This window comes from Eleutherodactylus coqui, chromosome 9 (genome assembly GCF_035609145.1).
Source record: "Eleutherodactylus coqui strain aEleCoq1 chromosome 9, aEleCoq1.hap1, whole genome shotgun sequence".
In the NCBI taxonomy this organism is placed as follows: domain Eukaryota; kingdom Metazoa; phylum Chordata; class Amphibia; order Anura; family Eleutherodactylidae; genus Eleutherodactylus; species Eleutherodactylus coqui.
Genome location: NC_089845.1, coordinates 78,079,659 through 78,094,922, shown reverse-complemented (window position 1 = coordinate 78,094,922; position 15,264 = coordinate 78,079,659). Strand labels below are relative to the sequence as shown.

The 15,264-nt window shown below is 40.9% G+C and overlaps 1 long non-coding RNA gene across 1 annotated transcript in view; it reads left to right on the top strand.

Annotated features, from left to right (window-relative positions):
• The window catches only part of LOC136578798 (uncharacterized), a 72,665-nt gene extending 67,456 nt beyond the window's left edge, over positions 1-5,209 (top strand). Inside the window, exon 4 of the long non-coding RNA XR_010786662.1 lies at positions 4,779-5,209. This is a non-coding gene — a long non-coding RNA (uncharacterized lncRNA). The remainder of the gene's footprint in view (positions 1-4,778) is intronic.
• The last annotated feature ends 10,055 nt before the right edge of the window (positions 5,210-15,264 follow it).

Here is a 15,264-nt window from a genome sequence, read left to right as displayed (position 1 = left end):
GTAATATGCAGCCAAAATGCACCGTTATGAGTAAGCCCTTTAAGGATTTCTTAAATATCCTTTGCTAATAGAATGATAGAATGGTAGAGTTGGAAGCGACCTCCAGGATCATCAGGTCCAACCCCCTGCTCAGCGCAGGATTCACTAAATCATCCCAGACAGATATTCGTCCAGGCTTTGTTTGAAAACTTCTATTGAAGGAGAACTCACCACCTCTCGTGGTAACCTGTTCCACTCATTGATCAGCCTCACTGTCAGAAAGTTTTTTCTAATATCTAATTTGTGTCTCCTCCCTTTCAGTTTCATCCCATTGCTTCTAGTCTTTCCTTGTACAAATGAGAATATGGCTGATCCCTCTGCACTGTGACAACCCTTCAGATATTTGTAGACAGCTATTAAGGCTCCTCTCAGCCTTCTTTTTTGCAAGCTAAACATTCCAAGATTTTTTAACCCTTCTTCATAGGACATGATTTGTAGACCGCTCACCATCTTAGTAACTCTTCTCTGAACTTGCTCCAGTTTGTCTATGTTGTTTTTAAAGTGGCGTTTCCAGAACTGAACACAGTATTCCAGATGAGGTCTGACTAAGGAAGAGTAGAGGGGTCATAATTACCTCACTTGATCTAAACTCTATGCTTCTATTAATATATCCCAGAATTGTGTTTGCCTTTTCGCTGCTGCATCACATTGTTGACTCATGTTCAGTTTATGAACTATTAGTATAACCAAGTCTTTTTCTCATGTGCTGCTTAGCCCAATTACTCCCATTCTGTATATGCTTTTTTCATTTGTCTTGCCTAGATTTGGTGCTTTATTTTATTCTATAGAAAATATTAATTGCTAATGGAACTCACAGCTATAGTTTTGCAAGAAAGAGTAAGTGAATCCTTAGGCCACCTGCACATGGGCAGAAATCCCGCGGTGGGATTTCCCGCGGGATTTCCGCCGCTCAAAGCCTGCATAGGAGTGCATTACAATACGCACTCCTATGCAGACGGCCGCGGTTTGGCCGCGTGAAATCTCACGCGGCAAACAAACCGCGGCACGTCCTATTTTTGTGCGGGGCTCGCAGAGCCTCGCACAGAAACGTCACTCACCCGGCCACCGGCTCCGGTCTGCGCATTCGCCGGCTGCCCCGGCAGCCGGCACATGAAAGAGCCGGGGCCGCCAGGCGCGGGTGAGTACGCGCTCGTCTCTGCAGGCGCTCAGGTCGGGTCCTGCAGCGAGAATTCTCGCCGCCGGATCCGACCCGCTCGTCTGCAGGCGGCCTTAGAATTTCTTGACTTCTGCATTGATTACTAATAAAATGTGGTCAGATTGTGCACACAGAGAAAAAAACATCACAGTCCATGGAGAAAAAGTGAGGAAACTTTTGAATATAAACTTTATGATAACCTGTAGATTCCCCTTTATTAGAAAATAACCTTCATTAAACATTTGCTATAGTTACATATATGATTTGGACACCAAGGAGGAAGAACTTTGGACCATTCCTCCCTGTAAATGTATCTAAGTCACAGTTATATACATGTGGTTGTCCCACAGTGCAAGTAGCTTAAGAGACAAACTACGCATTGTGATAAAAAGCCGTCTTTACTTGGCAGCTCAATTAGCTTTACATTCTTTTTAATTTGGCACACAGTTTCCATACTTGGCAATGCTGACTCTATACTTGGCAACACAATCTCAACTTGTCAGCTTTTGCAAATGGAAATCACAATCTCTTTAGCTACTAAGCAGGCCTTGTTCTATGGACACACTCAACAGTTCACCATTATATGCACTTACAGTCTCTTAATAGTGGTCTCCTTCTCTCTCTTAGTAATGCAGCCTGTGAAGACCAGAGCTTTCACAGCTTCAATGGTCCAACTGGCTAGGCACTCACAACTAACCCAACCTCTTGCACAGCAGGCTTCCAAGGCTTCTCTTGTGGTTGATAGCTCAAGCTACACCCTACATTGCATTGATCTCTGGTAGTTGTTTCTTACTCCACCACCAAGGCCAACCAAACAACATATTCTAGAAAGTATCTCACCTCTTTTGTTGTCTGCCGATCTGTCTGTTTTTAAATGCAATGATATACTCACTTTCCACATACCATTCGGTCCGATTGTTTTCTTTGATAAACAATAGTAGATACAGGGAGTCATGGATTTTTGCAGTATATTCCTTCCTTTATTACAAATTCATGCTTTACATGGTCAGGCACGCAAAAGAAGTGCGCATTTCAGCTTTTGTGAACAAGGCTGTAAAGCTGAAATGCGCACTTCTTTTGCGCGCCTGACCATGTAAAGCATGAATTTGTAATAAAGCAAGGAATATACTACAAAAATCCATGCTTCCCTGTATCTACTATTGTTTATCAAACAACATATTACTTGCCTTTTGTACCAAACTCGGACACCATCCTGCATGGAGTGATGTGCTATACCTTCTATCCATCAGGCACATATGTCCCACCCAGCACAGTGAAAGATTATGCAAACCTCCAATCGTCACCTTGACTGAGATTATGGCTATTCCCATAATATCCACACAGGCTATGACACAGAGACTGTTAAAATACTGAGTTGCGTAATACACATGAACACCACACACTAAACCGAAGCATTGATACAATAAACATTAAACACTGTATCTTTTCTCTGTAATAAACATCAGCATTAATACCACCTCTCTAAATAATCTCTAGCAATTATAGCATTTACCCGACTACACTAGAATAACTTTTTAATCCCCTCAAACTCAGTCAAACTAAACTAATAACAAACAAACAGTTGCACCATTCATGTCTTTCATTGAGCCCATTAAGTAAGTATCCACAGTGCAGGGAGAAAAAGTGAACCCTTAAATTTAATAACCAGTATATCTCCTTCTTTAGCTGCAATCACCTCCACCAAATGTCAAGTAAAATACAATGGATCACCAGCAGCATTCCTCCTTACCACATCAGTGGCCGGACCTTCAATATGCACAAGCCGCCAGGAACCCGAACATGTTCCAATAGCAGAATCCCAAAGTGAAGAAGAGCGGCAGCATCGAGGTTGCAGAAGTAGAAAATCAAACTTTATTCTCCCATGACATAAAACCGAGACAGCAACGTTTCGACCCGATGGTCTTTGTCAAGCTATCCCAAATGTACAAATACCCCCCTTAAAAAGTCACCATATAATGCATATCTCCAATCACAGAACAGGTTACCACCCCCATCAGGAATAGACAGCTGTCAAAACATTGCCGTCTTGGTTTTATGTCATGGGAGAATAAAGTTTGATTTTCTACTTCTGCAACCTCGATGCAGCCGCTTTTCTTCACTTTGGGACTCCACCAAATGTCAAGTCATCAGCTACTAATCATTATTGAATACTAGGACTTCTGTAACAAGACTTGGCTGGCACACAAGCGTCCCCTTGGTGCTTTTTTTTCTAAGTTTGCTTTTAAATTGAAGATCAATATCTGTGAAATTTGCCTTGCACCTCTATACAAGCTCATTTTTTCACATGCTTTAGGTAATGTTTCAGCCTCCTCATATCCACTTCTGATCTATTATGCATTTTCATAAGCTTGATTATAATGTTCAGAAGAAGAAAAACATTTTCTCTACAGCAATAAAATTATATAATGTGAATTGAAATACTTCAATTTACATCAACACTTTACATGATTGCAAAGTCACCAGCTGCATACTTGTTTTGAGGATCAGATCATTGCCTGGTTTATGAAATCTATCAACAGCCTGGCACAAAGCAGAATCTCTGCTTTGTAACTTGTAACATTGTGCGTTTAGGGTTTATGAATATTCTGGCTGGATGGAAAGTGCACCTCAATTTAACAATATAGAAAAAGAAAGAAAAGATTAATATAGAGGGCGTACGATTTTTTACTTCATGAAAGGTAAAGGTATGTATTGTATTGAGTTTAAAGGGTACCATCGTTAAAGAAAAATTTCAAAACATACTAGTTGGAGGAAGTCTTCACACGAATGCGCTGCTGCTGGAGTAACAGACATAGATACATGTATGAATATGTTGTCGAAAAAAACATTGATGGGGCGGGCTATGGTGCTTTAGCAAGCATTGTGGCTGCTGTATTTTGCTGGTTCCAGGCGTCAGCCTCCCATGGATCAAACATTGATACACTGATGACCTACTCCAGTGATTCTTAACCTTTTTCTGTCCAATGCCCCCTTTAGGTATTGGGATGGTGACCAGCGCCCCCAAGCCTTACTAGTTTAAACCCAGTCAAAGTTTACCTTGTTTACAAAGTGAAAAGTACAAATTAAAATACTGAATACTTTTTTTGGAAAGTTTGACTGTGTTTAACAGATTAGCATTAATTGTGTAAACATGTCTCTAAAAATTACCAAAGTAGTATTTTAGTCAGCTAAATTTTACCTGCTAAAATGTAGGTGCTAAATATTTAAAAACAGGTTAATTTTGGATACAATAATAAGTAGGTCTTAATGCAGAAGATAGTTTTTGGGGGGAAGCGAGCAATAATACCATCTTTAATTATCATTCAATAGAAACGTACAATGTATAAAGAAAATGCAAGATACACCTTAATCCTTAATGGTCAGAGGACTAATTAAAATGCAAAATCAATGAAATTCAACTAATTATAATATTAACGTTTGCCACAATCAATCTGTGTCATTAATGGTTGCCTTGGGCCTGATGAGCGGACGCCAATTTTGTGATATCTAGTTCCATCTTCGTCAACCACAGTCTCAAGTCGCGCCTTACACATATCTAAAGTTTGTTTCTTGCTTTTGTCAGGAGATGCTGAACTGCGCTGAAGCCCCTCTTCACTAAGTACACAGATGGAAAAGCTAACAAGAGCAACTTAACTTCCTGCCACAGGATAGGAATTCTTCACTTTCACCCAAAAAGATTCATAGCTACATTGTTGGAAAAAGGCTTGGGCTTCGCTATTGTGTTTCAAGTCGATCAACTGCTCTTGTAATTTGGGATGAAATTCTCCTGCATCTGCTGAAAATGAATTGAGTACCCACGTGTGTATTTCAAGGGTACTTAGATCATGAAACCTAGTTTGCATGTCTTATTTGGCTTGTTTGAGGTGTGAGCAAAAAACGTCTAAATCAGTATCTTGAAGTTTGTCTCCATCTTTGAGTGCAATTTCTTGAAGACTCAGATACTGACAGAGTTTGCATCGACTCAGGTTATTGGTATGAAGGTCCAGTTTGGCAATGAAGGAAGAGATTATACATTTAGCCTTAATGAAATTAATTTTGTCTCCTTGTAGTTTTGTGTTGACCTCATTGAGTTTGTCAAATATTTCTGCGAGATAGGCAACATCAAAACATCGTAGTTTGATTGCATCACAAAGGCTTGGGTCAATCGGATGAAGAAACTCGACTACTGTGCAAAAAAGTTCGTAGAAGGGTCATAAGCCACCTCTTGAGAGCCACCTCACTTTGGTGTGTAGGAGTAGACATTCAAATTCTTTGTCATGATCTTGACAGAGCTTGCGGAAAAGATGTTCGTTCAAAGAGTGCACTTTTATCTTAACAGCATTAATTACATAGCACAGAGAATCATGCAATCTCTCTCATAAAGGTTTTGCAACAAGGTGCTGCCGATCGATCACACAGTGTACTGCCATTATGCCAGGTATAGCAGATTTTAAATAGGCTATAAATCCGTGATATTGACCAATCATGGATGAAGCGCTGTCAGTTACATTTGTTAGAGGGATGTTTTTTTTCTTGGAAAAATTCTTCCATTCTTTTGTATATAGAGGAACTTTTCATGTCAGTGGTTAAATTTCTGGTAAACAACAGTTCCTCCACTACCTCTTCATTCCAATTAATAAAAATAAACATAAACTAGCAGCAACGCTTCATTGACTTTAACCATTGACTCATTCATTTGCATTACAAATTCTGTGTTGTTTAACACATCCAAAAACATTTCCTCCACATTAGCACCCATCTCATCAATTCCCACCTGGGCTGTTCTGATCAAACTATTATGGTAGGAGGTTTTTGGATCAGTGGATGCATGAAGGCATGCACATATGTTGACCAAGTTCAGGATGTCCTTGACAGACCACCAGTAGAGAAGATCATCTGATCGTCTGACAAGCATGAGCAGCTCCAAATGTTTAGTTGTCCGCCGTCCAGAGACTAGTAGCACCAACATTACAGACCCCTAACGATGATCCAGAGGAACGCAAAACAGCTCCATGAAACAGATGCCAATTGCCCTGAATTAGGTGTACAAATCCATGTCTGACTCTAAATATGTCAATCAGTTACAGTCTGCAGCCACGGCCTATGACTTGCACCTTCTGGCAGCCACAGCTCGCAATAAGCTTCCTTCTATTGATATGATTTCAGGTTCTTCCCTTTCCAATCATCTGTGAGCCCTAGTTATATCAGGCATGACACCTCTGTGGAGGGTGACTAAGTGTAGTGTTCTTTTGGTCTTGCTCAAAGTGCTATCAGTTTGTTCTGATTCTTTGGTTCCTGACTTTGGATATTTATGACTACATCAGATGTCACTTTAGGATTTGGCCCAAAGTCAAACCAGTGTGCGGCACATTGGATCAACGGCATGTTGGCTGATCCTGACACAATCAGAATAAATCAACATCCCATCTCCATATTCTTAGTACCAATAACTTGTGATATTTTAACTTTCAAGAAAGGCATCCAAACCTCCCTTTAACTTGTGCAATGAATCAACCGTCATATCATGTGACAGAGAGGTCCATAGTCTCACTGCTCTTACAGTAAAGAAATACCATTTATGATGATGGTGAAACCTTTCATCTGCATGTAGAGGATTCCCCATTATTATGTTAATAGGCCTAGGTAAGATTATCCACTTATACACTATATTTGTACACTTTAATTACATAGCCTTCTAAGGTGACTTTTTTCTAAACTGAATAAACCCAAGTTTTATAACCAGTCCTGGTACCCAAATCTACTGTTGCCTTTATTACTTTGGTCGCCCTTCTCTGCACCTGCTCTAATTAATCTATGTTCTTCTTATACAGAGGTACCCAAATTGTACACAGTATTTCATATATGGTCTGACTAGTGATTTCTATAAAGGCAGAATTTTGTTCTTGTCGAAAAGTATCTATGCCGTTTTCGATATGCCCAGTTACACAATGATACCTTCACTGCTGACATGTTGCTACAAAACTCTACAGACTCGCCATTCATATCTAATATTTATAAAGCAAACTAAACTGCCAGCATGAATATATATGTTCTCTGTGTGTAGCCTCCCTTTACCCTTTCTAACTCACAGCATGGAGCCTATTTGACTGTTTCTCCGTCACCCTGCAATTTTTATTGTCTTCTCTCTTCAGGCTAAAAACTATATTTATTAGCTTTCTTAGCTCTAATCCTAAAATAGTGAACTCTGCCGTGAACCTTAAAGAGGAAACTGTCATAAAACTGCCTGGTATCATTTTGTTTCTATGGAAATTAGAGATTATCCTCTGCTGTTCAGTTCAGTACAAGTAGCAGTTACAAACTTCTAGAAATAACATTAAAAATCTCAGGTACTTTTAAATATAAGCTCAGCATGACACTTAAAGGGATTGTCCAGTATCAAACTACTAATGGTCTATCAGCAGGATAAGCCATCAATAACAGATCAGCAGGCGCCTGCTACTTGGGACCTCCACTAATTAGGTATTTGCTGGGTCAGTGTGCTTCTATAATAACAATCGGCCACTCCCAGGCAGCATGAGCTGGATTTTATAGAAAGCCGGGAGGAGCCGATAGGAAGATAGACCTGTCAATCACCAGCACACTACTCAGACACCCAGCAGGGTAATTAACATGACTGAAAGGCACAAGAGCTGTTAACCCTGGCTCATCTGGACAGAACAAAGTGTGCTGGCAAAATTAACTATGACCTGACAGGCATAACACTTCTATTTTTTTTAAAGCTCCTGACTAATAAAGAAACTCCCATCTCAATTAGGCGGGGTACACATCAAGGGTGTTCCCTCTCTCCAGCACTTTTCGCACTGGCGATGGAACCCTTGGCTATTGCAATTCAACAGAATCCCAATATAAAAAGAGTTAGCCTGGGGAAAGGAGAATATAAACTAAGCCTATTTGTAGATGATCTTCTGCTCATACTCACCCAGCCCTTAACATCTTTGCCAAATCTGATTGGTTTGCTTGATAAGTGGGCAGCCCTTACGGGATTAAAAGTAAACTCCGACAAAAGCGATATTGCCTATATTAATATACCTCCCTTCTTAATAAAATTAGTTAATTGAATTTTGGCTTTCAACATCGGGCCCACTATATTCCCTACTTGGTCGTTAACCTGACCACCTCCTTGTCCACTCTATATAAATGGAACTATCCCCCCTTGATATGGAAGCTCCCCTCAGAGTTGCTTAAGTGGGAGGACCTGCTGTTGTCCTGGATGGGAAGGATTCATGTTCAAGATGAACCTGCTTCCATGTATATTATATCTCTTTTGAACCTTGCCTATCCCAGTACCCAGGGGTGTTTTAACTAGTTTTCAGAGACTTATTTTCAAATTTATTTGGGCTAATAAATGCCCTAGTATTAAAAATAGCATAATTTACTACCATAAAAGACAAGAGGGTTGTTTCTGTCCCAAATGTAATGAAGTATTACACAGCTGCTAGAGCTGCCCAATGGATTGAGACTCTAGGGGGAGATGGGCCCTGCCATGGGTTGATCTAGAGGCTATGAGAATAGCTCCACACATATTCCTGGATATTATGTGGTCAAGTAGTCCTATGGTTGCTAATTTGTGCAATACTAGCCAGCTTACCCATTTGTCATTACAAATTTAGAGGAACATTCGCTTTAAATATAACCTTTCTACTAAGCCCTCTAGGTTGTTGTCTCTGATACCTAATGTGAGATTCCCACCAAGCTTGGATCTAATTCATTTCTAGTGGTGGAAAATTATTGAAGTAACAAGTCTCCTTCATTTGGTAGAGAGTTTCCAGTCAAATTTAATCCTCCTCCATCTGAGAATTATCGTGTCAATCAAGTATTTTATTTTCTAAATTCGCTACAGCTACTGTATTTTCTTCCAGATATGACTATATTTCAGAGATTGTGAATGTGGGAAACCATGACAAAAGGCAGCCTATCTTTAATTTACAGTATTCTGAATAACCGAACGGGGGAAGGCAAATTGCCATTTATGTCAAAATGGGAGACGGATCTGGAAATCAACATGTCAGTGGAAAGATGGACCCACTGCTGTGAAACAATCTCGAAAGGCAGTTATCAGGTTACCTTAACGGCAACATCCTTAAAAATATTGCACTGTTCTCATTTGGTGCCAGCCAGATTAAGCAAATTTTACCCAACGTCTTCACCCCTTTGTTTTAGGGGATGTATAGAGTTGGGAACTCAGCTACACATTTGGTGTACTTGTCCCGAGGTGGTTCGGCTCTGGATTCAGTTACATAGGCTACTGCACAGACGTTTTGTAGGCCAATTTCAAAAATCCTCATCAGTGTTTCTCCTAGGAGATCGTCAGCTAACGGTTAAATATCAGGCGCACAAATTAATCCAGATTATCCGTATGGCGGCTAGAGTTCATATTGTGGCCAGATGGAAACAACCACTTTTCTTTTCAAGACGTGATGGGTAGAATCTTGCAGTTTACGTTATATGAAAGGCTACATACTATAGGGTCGAATATGTTGGTAATATATGGACAGGTGTGGAGGCCCTGGATGGAGCTAGTAGATATTCTGGAACTCCAGCATACCCTCCTGTCGAGCCAGAGTGACCTGGTGCTCCAATTTTAGACTGATATTCTATCATAAACCTGTTGAATAGAATGGGCTATCTAATAATTTTTTTTTTTTAAAAAGACGACCCTAGTCTGGTTCAATAAAATTTGATTGTTGAATGTTATAATACAAAGGATAGCATATTTTTCAAATTTAAGATTTAAATAAAAAAAACTAGAGGAAAAGTATAATTGAATTGAAAGTATAATTGTAATTGCTATATTGAATGCAAATTCGACTGTGAAGCCTCCTGCGTGGAGATTATTCTTGCATAAATGATTTATGTTCCAGATTATACTACTTTAATGAAAATCTTTTAAAGCTAAAAATGTTGTGTCTGACTTTTGGATACTCTGTAGACCAGTCCTCTGCATGCTTCTAAGTGCTGCGGAATAAGTTGGCACTATACAAATAAAGATTATTATTATTCTCTACGGCTGCTTTCAATTGCCTGAAGTCCATTTCTGTATTCTTTTTGATGGTGTCCAGCCAACATATCTTTTGTCTTCCCTGTTTTCATTCACTCCCTTTCCAGAGTCAGGTCAAAGTCCCAAGAAAGTCTCAACACATGACATACCAACAGTATGGTCGGGTACCTAAGTGCTATGGGTTGGGGAAAGACCTGATGACCTACCCGGTAAAACCTTCACCATGGAACTCTATGGTTTAGAATCTACATACACATATATATGCAAATATTTTTTTTTCGTACGACTTGTGGCTTGTGCCCCTGATCAATTGAGACCCTAGCAACGCTCCTGCCGGCAAGTGGCCTTGCTGTGCTTCCCACAATTTTTCCCTGTTGGCTTGGGATGCCTCCTTCTCAGTCCCTGCAGCTGCAGAGTTGTATGAAGTAGTGCATCCACTGATGGAGCTCGCAAGGTCTCCTTATTTTTCCTCTCCTTCTGCCTACAACAAGCCTTTTTCCATAAAAATAACTTTGAATGTAATAACGATTGGTATTTCAATATGATGTTTTAAATGATGCACTAGTTCCATGATCTAATCTAAGGCCACTCTCACACGTCATTTTACCGTGGCATTTTGAACACGCAGTTATCATGGTACAGCGCTCCCCTTGATTTCAATGGGGCCTCGCAGATCTGCGTTGAACGTAGCATTTTCTAATGCTGTGATTTTTGAGCACTGTATGCTCTATTTTGGAACGTTTTTGTGCTTTTTAACACATCTCATCGCCCATCATAATAATGGGGTGCATTAAAAAACGCTGCACAGTACATTCGAAAATGCTGATAAAATCGCTGCGTTTTGCCGACGCCATGTGTGAGAGTAGCCTAAGGCTGGATTCACAGGGTTGTATGTAAGTTGCACCTGAGAAACTTGAGTGCAAATCAAATTGGACAGCATACACACACCCATCCGTGTGCTAACCAGTCTCTACAGATATGTAGCGTTATTTTTCACGCAGATCATTGGTCCATGTGAAAAATAGAGCATACGAATATCTTCATAGGCTCTAATGGCTCTAAACTAATTCCACCCATTACATGGAAAACTTTAGTTGGCTGCATTATACGACTTATTTAAAATAAATTACTTATGCAATGCTTCCTTCCTCTTTAGCTGGTATTTAAGTTTACTTTGCATTATATTTTTTAATCAAAATTGATTTTCCATCTGCAGTGACATTTTGATCTGCTGCCACTGATTCAATATAGCATAATTGATCCAAGATTGGGTCTGTGTTAACTAAGAACAGATGTAGTCCTTATTCTGTGATGTAATTCAAAAGATAGTTTGGCTCATTTAGTTTTTCTACTGGCAATGAATGGGCACTAATTAAAGGCGCATTATGCAAAATTTGTGACATGCTCTTGCACGTCACTTAGTGCAGGAAAATGGATGCATCTTGTTACATTACACTGCTTTCAATTAGATCTCTTTTTCTTATATACTGTAGGCTGGTTAAATATGAAGAAATTTAAAGAGTACCCGCACTTTTTGATGACTTTCCAAAATAAGCTGTCATGTGGTTACTTGAAGAATAACACTTTCTGGCAATTAATCAAATGCAAGACAGCTCTCTAGAAATTTAAAAAAAGGAATTAAAACGAAAATAAGAAAGGAAAGGACTCACCTGGCGTAGGCGACCTGACCTCCCGGCGGGCCGTCACCCCTGTGAACCAAACAGACGTGTTAATCCAAACAACATGACACCTCGTCAATAAAACATCCCCAGGGAGACCGCAGTGGAGATGACCCAAGAACTAGAACTACTGGAGAACTCTGTTAGACAGGTAAATAGATAGCAAAGATAAAATCCAGTGCTCAAAGTGTCAGTCTATTTCTGTAATCCATTGAATACGTTTAGAAGTACTTACTCAGAGAGAGGTCTAAAGAATGTCCGGACCTCGCTTGTATTCAGGAATTCCAAACAATGTAAGATGGTTATCTAGTAACACTAAATTGGACCGACATATGTAGGCCGCCTGCAGACGGCCGGGTCGGATCCCCTGCAAGAATTCTTGCATCGGGATCCGACCCGCGTCCCTGCAGGGACCAGTGGGGCTCTCACCTGCTTCCGCGGCTCCAGCCTCTGATGTGCCAGCTGCCGCCCAGTCGGTGCATGTGCAGAGCGGAGCCGGCGCGCCAGGAGTGACACTTCTGTGCGGGCCTCTGCGAGACCCGCACAGAAATATAACATGCAGCGATTTGTATTCTGCGTGTATTTTCACGCGGACAAATCTGGGCCATCTGCATAGGATTGCGTTTTGTAATGCAAGGTTTACATAGTTAGAGGTTGCCATGAGACTGGGTGGCCGTGATTACAATCAGAAGCGAACATACGCCTTCACAAAACATGGTGCCCGTAATGGCCATGTTTCAGCTGAAGAGCGACAACTTTGAGCATGTGTTTTAACTAAATGGTGCATAAGGTCTATGTACAGCAGGGGCGTAGCTAAGGGCTCATGGGCCTGGGTGCAAAAGTTTGCCTTGGGGCCCCCCAACTTCTCTTAACCCTTTAACGCAGAGGCGTAACTTGAAGATCCTGGGCCCCAATGCAAAACCTGTAATAGGGACCCCAACTCCAACTATAATACTTTATCCATAGTACTAGTGTCAGGGATTGAACCGATAACTTTGTTTTCCAGACAGCAGCTCTCTCCGCTAGGCTATTCAGGACTTGGACAGTTCCCTTGCTGAAACCTAGCCTTGTTCTGTATTTCTCAGTTACCTAGTTCCTGACCCTGTCCCTGTTCATGATTGCACTTCCTATATAAGCCTAGCACTGCCAATTCTTCAGTGCATGATTATTGCGTTCCACCACCTTGATCAAGCTCCTCTTCCTCCGGCTCCTCTACAAGCATATCAATACCTCCCGCTGCTGACCTTTGGCTTCCATTGACTACACTTCCATCTCATCCGATTTGTACTGCATATCAATACCTCCTGCTGCTGACCTTTGGCTTCCATTGACTACGCTTCCATCTCATCCATTTAAACTGCATCGTGACTACCCGATAACGACTCCAGGCTATTCTGACTACTCTCCAGTGACCGTCTTGGCTACTACACCTGCAGCTCCAATCCAGCATTGGTAAGACATGACAACTGGGCTCCCTATATAGAGAAGAGATGCATTTTGGGCCCCCTGAGGCTCCTGCGCCTGGGTGCAACAAGTGACATATAGCCTTCACGCTAAATGTTGGAACAGGAGACAAACACGCTATAGTATTGCAATGTACCTTGATGAAAATAAACATGTGGAAAAAACAAATTTATGCAAATAATCCATTTAAAACAGATACAATTTTTTGAAGAATAATAAGAAGAGCTACAATAACAATATAAAATATATGAAATGATAAAAAATTACATAAACATGTCAAGCCGATGGAGGAGTGAAGTTAAAATATATTTTAAAAATATATAGTGGGATACGTGTAGTCAATAAGGACACAAGATATGTATAAAAAGTGGTTGAAATTGGGATGGTTGATGATGTATAAAAGTACATATATATACATATATGGAATGGTTTAAAATGGAGTGAATTAAAATAAAAAATAAAATACGGACAAGCTAGGAGTAGTCAAGGAGGAAAACAATATATAAAATATGTAAAATGTCCTTAAGGTAAGAATGAGTAAAAATATTGTGTACTAAGCTGAAATATACAGGACATTTCCTTAGATTTTAATTGTGAAAAATAGCCCTGTGTGACTTTCCCCAGTGGTGTGATCTGCATTAGAGAAGCATCCTTATTATGCACACTGGAGAAATGTCTTGATATACCGTATATACCGGCGTATAAGACGACTTTTGAACCCCGAAAAATCTGCTCTGCAGTCGGGGGTCGTCTTATACGCCGGTAATTCAAAAAAAAAAAAAGTGTAAAAAAAAAAAATTCATTACTCACCTGCCCCGGCGTTCTGTCGCGCTCCGGCAGGATGTCGCTCGCTCCGGCAGGCTGTCGCTCGCTCCTCGTCCCCGGCGCAGCATAGCTTTCTGAATGCGGGGCTTGAAATCCCCGCTTCCAGAAAGCTAATACACACGCCGGCAGCCATGACAGCATTGAATGGCTGTGATTGGCTGAAGGCGCACGTGTTAGCAATCACACTATTCAATGATGTCATTGAATAGTGTGATTGGCTGAAGCCACGTGCGCTTTAGCCAATCACAGCCATTCAATGATGTCATGGCTGCCGGCGTGTGTATTAGCTTTCTGGAAGCGGGGATTTCAAGCCCCGCATTCAGAAAGCTATGCTGCGCCGGGGACGAGGAGCGAGCGACAGCCTGCCGGAGCGAGCGACATCCTGCCGGAGCGCGACAGAACGCCGGGGCAGGTGAGTAATGAATTTTTTTTTTTTCTCCACTGAATACCGGCGTATAAGGTGACAGTTGGGGGGTCGTCTTATACGCCCCGTCGCCTTATACGCCGGTATATACGGTACTATGTTTTTGCAATCCATTCTGGATATTAGAGCGGTACTTGTTTGCTCTTATTCTGAGGGCGTTTATAGTCCTTGCAATGTACCTAAGGCCACACGGACATTCCAAAAGATAACTCACATAAGATGAGCCACAAATCGAGGAAATGTTTCAAATGAATGAATCCATTTTCATTTTCTACAGGGATTTCTTTCCTTCCACGCTGGATATTAAAGCAACATTTGCAGTTCCTGATCCAGCATTTAATAGAGTCTTTAGGAGTCTGTATGTTATATTCCTCACAAGGAAAGGGGGGTTGCTTGGTTACAGGAACAGGAAGGGGCTAGAATATTTTTCAGAGTTTTATTTATTCAGAAGATAACCATTGTTTTTTCCGGGATCTCATCTATACGCCCCTCAGAGTTCCCTAGTGCTTGAAAATAATACATTTTATTTGTGAATGTTGGGAGCTGTAATGGGTGATCAATAATGCCTTAGAATCGATTTCCCTAGTGACCGTAGATCTCTGCAGGCATGCTTTTTGGCCCGGTTTTAAAACTCTCGAATAGGAAAATTGGACCAGTT